At 35.6% G+C, this 6,468-nt stretch overlaps 1 long non-coding RNA gene across 1 annotated transcript in view; it reads left to right on the forward strand.

Moving 5' to 3' along the window:
• The first annotated feature begins 2,169 nt into the window (after nucleotides 1-2,169).
• LOC128248858 (uncharacterized) overlaps nucleotides 2,170-6,468 on the forward strand; it is a 9,458-nt gene continuing 5,159 nt past the window's right edge. The window contains exon 1 of the long non-coding RNA XR_008264983.1: nucleotides 2,170-2,319. This is a non-coding gene — a long non-coding RNA (uncharacterized LOC128248858). The remainder of the gene's footprint in view (nucleotides 2,320-6,468) is intronic.

Below are 6,468 nucleotides of genomic sequence, written 5' to 3' on the forward strand. Positions count from 1 at the left end.
ATACATACATACATACATACATACATACATACATACATACATACATACATACATACATATATACATATGTATATAAAAATATGTGTGTATGTGTGTGCGTATGTATGTGACACGGTTATAGATATATATGGTTGTGTGGTAACAAGCTGGTTGCCCAAACACGTGGTTTCGACTTCAACATGGTTTGTGGCAACATTGACAGGAGTTTTTATTATGCAACTGTTTCCCTGCATTATGAGATCTAGTTGTGTTCCCTCAGGCGATATGTAAATATTGTCTCCGTAAGTTCAAAGTCTTGGCTTCAAGAACATCTTCTCTGTCTGTTGTGACCTGAATTTAGTAGTAGTCACTGAGTTCATCAGGGTGTGTCTTTGCTGAAGCGTCGTTGGCAAATTTATTTGAATGTGTAGATGTAGTGAGATGGTGATTCTGCTAGTGTTAATGTGGTTGCCGGTTTAAAGGGATTGGCAAATCAACAGTACAAAGAAATTAAATGCCAATCCCTTTAAAGCAGCAACTACTTTAACAGTAGCAGAATCGCCATCCCACTACATCTACACATCCAAAGCAATCTGCCAACGGCCCTTCAGCAACAACACACACTGATAAACTCAGTGACTACTACTAAATTCAGGCCACGAAAGACAGAGAGGATGTTCATGAATCCGAGAATATGAACTTATAGAGACAATATTTACATATCACCTGAGGAAACACAACTAGATCTCATAATGCAGGGAAGCAGTTGCATATTCAAGTACATGCACACCTGGAGAACTATGTTGCGTGGAAACAAGTGTAGAGATTAAAAAACAAATGTCCAACCGTATTCCTTGTTGACTCCAACTTTTTCAATTATATATATACATATATACATATATACATATATACATATATACATATATCAAAGGATTTACTTACAAGTTGTTTTGAGCAGAACAGTTAACGGGCCATTTGATAACAGTATAATAGAACTTAAAATTTGAAAACTTTGCATGTTAAAAAAAAGTATATACAATTGTATATTACAATGTCGTAAACTAAATGTTTTAAAATTGCATTTTAAACATTTTTTTCTGTGTTTTGTTTTCCATATGTATGGGAAAACTTTTTATCGTGTATATATTCACTACACGAGGGACGAAGTGACCACCAAAGCCTGGCAGAACCGCTAATGCAAAGAATGAAGAACTCCTAAAGAAGCTAAAAGAGATCTGTTCTAACTCTCAATGCTAACAAGGAAAATTGACGAAATACAGAATTATACCAAAAAAAATAATCAACTATGGAAAAGATCGAAACCAGCAAGCGGAAGTTAATCAAACGTTAAACCAATTACTCAAAAACCATTAAGACTGTAATTCTTCGGAATCCGGAACAAAAATTGGAACCGAAACGAGAAGACAACAATGTCAGTATGTAACGACAAATATTTCCAATTAAATATAGCATAAAGCATTGTTTGGAGCCAAAACTTCACAAACCAGAAAATTTGCCTTTTGTAATATGTTGAAAAATGACAGCAACGTCGAAATATAAGAAAAATGGATTAATTCAAGAGCGATTGTTCTTGCCAAGAAATTCAAATTGAATCTAATCCTAATGAGCCTGACCAACAAAGAAAACTTAGAGAGTAGATGGTTATAGAGGTATTTGAATTGGAAATAGAACAGATGAGATCAATAGCGAACTACATAAAGTCGATATTCAACTTAACCGACGAGCAAATGGAAGAGGAAATTTCAGTAAAGCAGACGACTGCTTTAAGAGGAGATAATCAAAGTTTGGAGGAGACAATGTCAAAATGGATAGTTAAAATCTCTTCAGAGATGGGGGTAGGAAATAATGATTGTTATAGTAATTATGAAACTGAATTGAAAGCAAGAATATTGCCTGGTTAACCCATTTTTTAATCTAAAATCCACAAACCTTACACATAAATATCAAAACAAGTCCAAAAATGTCAAACTTTTTATCACCAGCGATACAGAACAATAACATGAATTCTAGGATATGTAGACAACATTCTCTCTACCTAAAATCTCTAAAGCATTGTTTGAAAATCTTCAATAAATTCTTTCACAAAACAAAGCAAACGGAATTTCAGAATAAAGAACTGACGTCATCAAAGGATTGATTCTCAGCTTGCTTTTGAGCAGAATAGTTAATGGACCGTTTGATGTTAGCATAATGATGTTTAAAATCTGATAACGTAACGCTTTGTTTAAGAAATCTTCAAGATAACTGCTGCACAAAACATCGGTGATATAATTCTCCATATTCTGTTACTTTTAAAAATCAAAACAATTTGTGAAATTGGTTAAGTATTAAATTGAATTTTCTTTTTCGTGTTTTCATGCGCGCGCGCGCGCGTGTAATCGTCGCATGCATTCTTCGTTGTTGTAAATGATCTGAAATCTAAGCCCTTAAAACAAATCTCTAAAATTGTACATGCAAAAAATACATCAATTATTTTGATCTAAAAAATTTTCGCTTTTGTATCATCTTCATTATTTATCTTACTCTATTTTTCTCTAGATATTCTGAACATATTAAACGAATATCCCACTGGGGGGGTTTTCCGTGTGTTTTCTCATAGTTTTCTTAATATCGTTTCACACATTTGCAGAATATCACAAATTGTAATCGTAGTCTTTGTGGTCGATACAGATATGCTATTGTTGCTTACTATGAACCAATGAGGAAATCTCTTCGTTGACGCCTACTATGACCTACAATTTAGTACCTTAAAAGGGAAAGGATAAGTAATTTGCTTGGTTTGGGGATGGAGTTCCCTGCTTCTTCTTACGGTGCCAATGTGTATAATTCTCGTATTTGTACTGTATCATACGCTGTGACAGAAATATATCGTATTTGGGGTTGATACACTGAGCGCAAAATCTTGTTATTGCTGTCGTCTCTGCTGACTATGCTACTTGTATTTTGCCCTTGATCGAGCAGACTGTTGCCCAGGGCATTCGAGTCATGTAAATACTGTTCCATATTCAAGCAAAGTGCACCAATGGCCACATTTCCAGGGCGTTAATTTTTAAATCTTAAAACAATAAACAGGTTTTGCAAGCTCATCTTCTGAATCTATTGCAATGTTGGAAACGTTTCCGTATCATCAGCAGGTATCCCAGGGCTAAAAGGGCCTCGCCCCTTAACCTGTACGCTTCACCAAGTTAGGGCTGCATAGACTGAATATGCCTTCGTCTGCAGAAGAATTCCATTTGTTGTCTCTGTCAACCATAGCTATCCCGAGCTGGTTTCAGCTGTTGTGCCTCTATCTCTTTCATAGCTTTTCTTCAGTTCCAGAGTCGCCTATATACATGAATATCACAAATGTTCATTTCTTCTTCTCTGGTGTCAATAGGGCCGAAAACATAATTGGGCTTAAAGTTTATCTAAGACGACGGAAGGGCAACAAATTGAGAATTCATTGCGGAATAAAGAATAAATACATAACGATTCAGCATTTTATTTGATCGCAGAAATAATTTTCAATTTAAAATTTTGCTTTAAACCACAGGTAAAAGTTAAATAATAAATGAATAACAACAATATATCCGATTATTAATTAAAATCCGTAATACTTTCTAGTATTATATCTTTCTTTTTTTCTTAAAAAAAAAAAGCTATATTGAATATCGTCGAAATCACTGGATGGATGCTATTCAAAACGGAAATAACTTTTCCTTTCTCTGTTTCTTGATGTAATAACTGATATCGATTTTGTTATTTATCAGGACTTCAGAGCGAACTAAAAGCAACATTTTAAATTTTATTTGCATTACGCATTAGTAAGAGATTTTATTTTGTTATGCTTTTTTTCTTATTACATTTTTTTAATATTTACTTTTAAGCCTAATGGTAGCGAATGGATGGATGCTAAGAATGTTGGTTATTAATTCCTTTCATGTTCGTTTTTTATTCTCAACCAACAATGCAATTTCTTTTTATCAGACGATGATTTATAGCTGTGTATGTGTGTGTACATACATACATACATACATACATACATAACACAATGGCCACTGAGAGAAAGAACAAAGAACAAAAAGAAATTCAATTTTCGGACAGTAAACAATTATCTCACTTTAATGAGAAGAAATATACATGGGATTTGTTTTAAAGATACGAAAGATTCAATAATCTTAATTGGATTTATATTTATTCAAGCGAACAAATCTTCCAATAATCTCTGTAATTTATTTATCTTTAATGTATCACATTTGTGAGGGAAATGGTTAAGCAAATATATGTATGGCTCTTGCTGTTTATTTAATTTTATTAGGGTTATTGTTACAAAGAAAAGAATGTGTTCGTTGTTAGCTATGAGCTGAAGTTCTTGAAGATGTAGTGTTCATTGTGGCGTCATAGTTTCTCCTTCACATTCATAATCTAGTCTTATTCGTGATTTCCCGCATGACATAAACGCTGATATTATCTATAGCGTAGGTAGTGTGCACATCACCTGGGCAGGCCTTGATTTTGCAGCCCTGGGGAGCCTTTAAATTTGCCGCTGGAGTAACATTTACACTTGCCGCCCATCCGCTCTTTGCGTATAAAAAATAACTTAGTTCTAGGTACAAAACACAACCTCTCCCATAAAAGCATCACCAGAGGTGGCCCACCTGCTCTCCCCCACGTCCCTCCTAGGTAGGCTACTGGATATTATGCACTCTAAGACGTATACAAATATTGAGATGACATTCTAGTCACATGACCAAACCACCAGCATTTTGTTGTTACTATTGTTTGTTTTCTCCAGATCAATATTGACTGAGCAGAATGGTAAACAAAAAAGCGCTCCAGTCATAACCACCCTGTCTTTTAGCATGGAAGCGATTACTATAAGATTAAGCATCCACATATAATAAACCTTTCAAGATGTGCCAAACATATCAATATAGAATGAACTACGGCCACCATATTTTCTAATAGATTATAAGAACTGGTTTCGTTGGCAGATTTTCCCATGTATCGCATTTCACAAATAGGGAAGAAATATATTCGAATAACTTTTTCAGATTCTAATTGTACATAGGTATATTCTTTTCAACTCAAGGCACAAGGCCCGAAATTTTGGGGGCGGGGGCCAGTCGATTAGATCGACCCCACTACGCAACTGGTACTTAATTTATCGACCCCGAAAGGATGAAAGGTAAAGTGGACCTCGGTGGAATTTGAACTCAGAACGTAAAGACAGACGAAATACCGCTAAGCATTTCGCCTGGGGTGCTAACGTTTCTGCCAGCTCATGGCCTTAATTTTATGTAGACATATTGGAATATTTCAGCTTGAGGATGGCATTATCTATCTTCAAGATTCTGGATACCGTCCCCCTGTTGAGATATATCTCGTTCTCTATTAAATTTCTACCGACGTACACGAAATTATTCACTGGTTCCTTGTTTCTCTTCATTGCCTTGAAGGGTTTAGTCGGACAAATCGACACCAGTATTATTTATTAATTGTTTTTCCGTTTTTTTCTTTTTTTAAAGTCTGGTACTTATTCTATTGGTGTCTTTTGCAGAACCGTTGTTAAGTTAAGGGAACATAAACAAACTAACAGTGGTTGTCAAGTGGCGGGGGTGAGGGACAAACATACACACACGCACACACACACACACACACATTTAAACTCACATGTATATATTTATGTATATATGTATACATACATACGTATATATGTGTGTGTGAATGTGTATGAGTGTGAATGTGCTTGTGTGTGAGTGTGCGTGTTTGCGTGTGTGTGCGAGTGTGTATGCGTATGCGTGTGCGCATGCGACAGTTTTCCACACACTTTACGTCTACAAAATTCACTCACAATTCATCATTGGCCGACTTAGGGCTATAATGGAAAACACTTACCCTTGCTCAGAGTTTCTTGACCACACAGCCATGACTGAGAAGACTGCCCACATGCGACGCTACCTTCGTCGCTCACGAATCACCAACATATTAAATTTTACAACAAACAAAATGTGAAATGTAAATATGTATCGATTCTCAGCTATTTATACGTTTAGACAGATTATTGTTGTTATAAGCTAAAATCAGAAATGATTGATAAACATTGTAATTAATATGCTTAACTAAAATTAGATTATATTGTTCTGTATAATTAATTTACTGAGACACGATTTTACAACAAACCAAAGATTCTAATAGCGAAAGAATACCTGTGTATTAGAGGGTGGTTGGAGTTTGGTTGCTTTTGCAAACGCTAACCATCACGTTCCCTACAAAAAACACCAACAAAAACATAATTTCACACATATGGCGCAAGCACGGCTGTGAGGAAAGAAGTTTGATTTCCAACCACATGGTTCCGAGTTCAGCTCTCGGCGTGGCACCTTCAGCAAGCGTCTTTTGCTTTCGGCCCGGGCCGACCAAAGCCTTGTGAGTGGATTGGTGGACGGAAACTGAAAAATGTCCGTCGTATGTGTATAATATATATAT

This window comes from Octopus bimaculoides, chromosome 10 (genome assembly GCF_001194135.2).
Source record: "Octopus bimaculoides isolate UCB-OBI-ISO-001 chromosome 10, ASM119413v2, whole genome shotgun sequence".
NCBI lineage: Eukaryota > Metazoa > Mollusca > Cephalopoda > Octopoda > Octopodidae > Octopus > Octopus bimaculoides.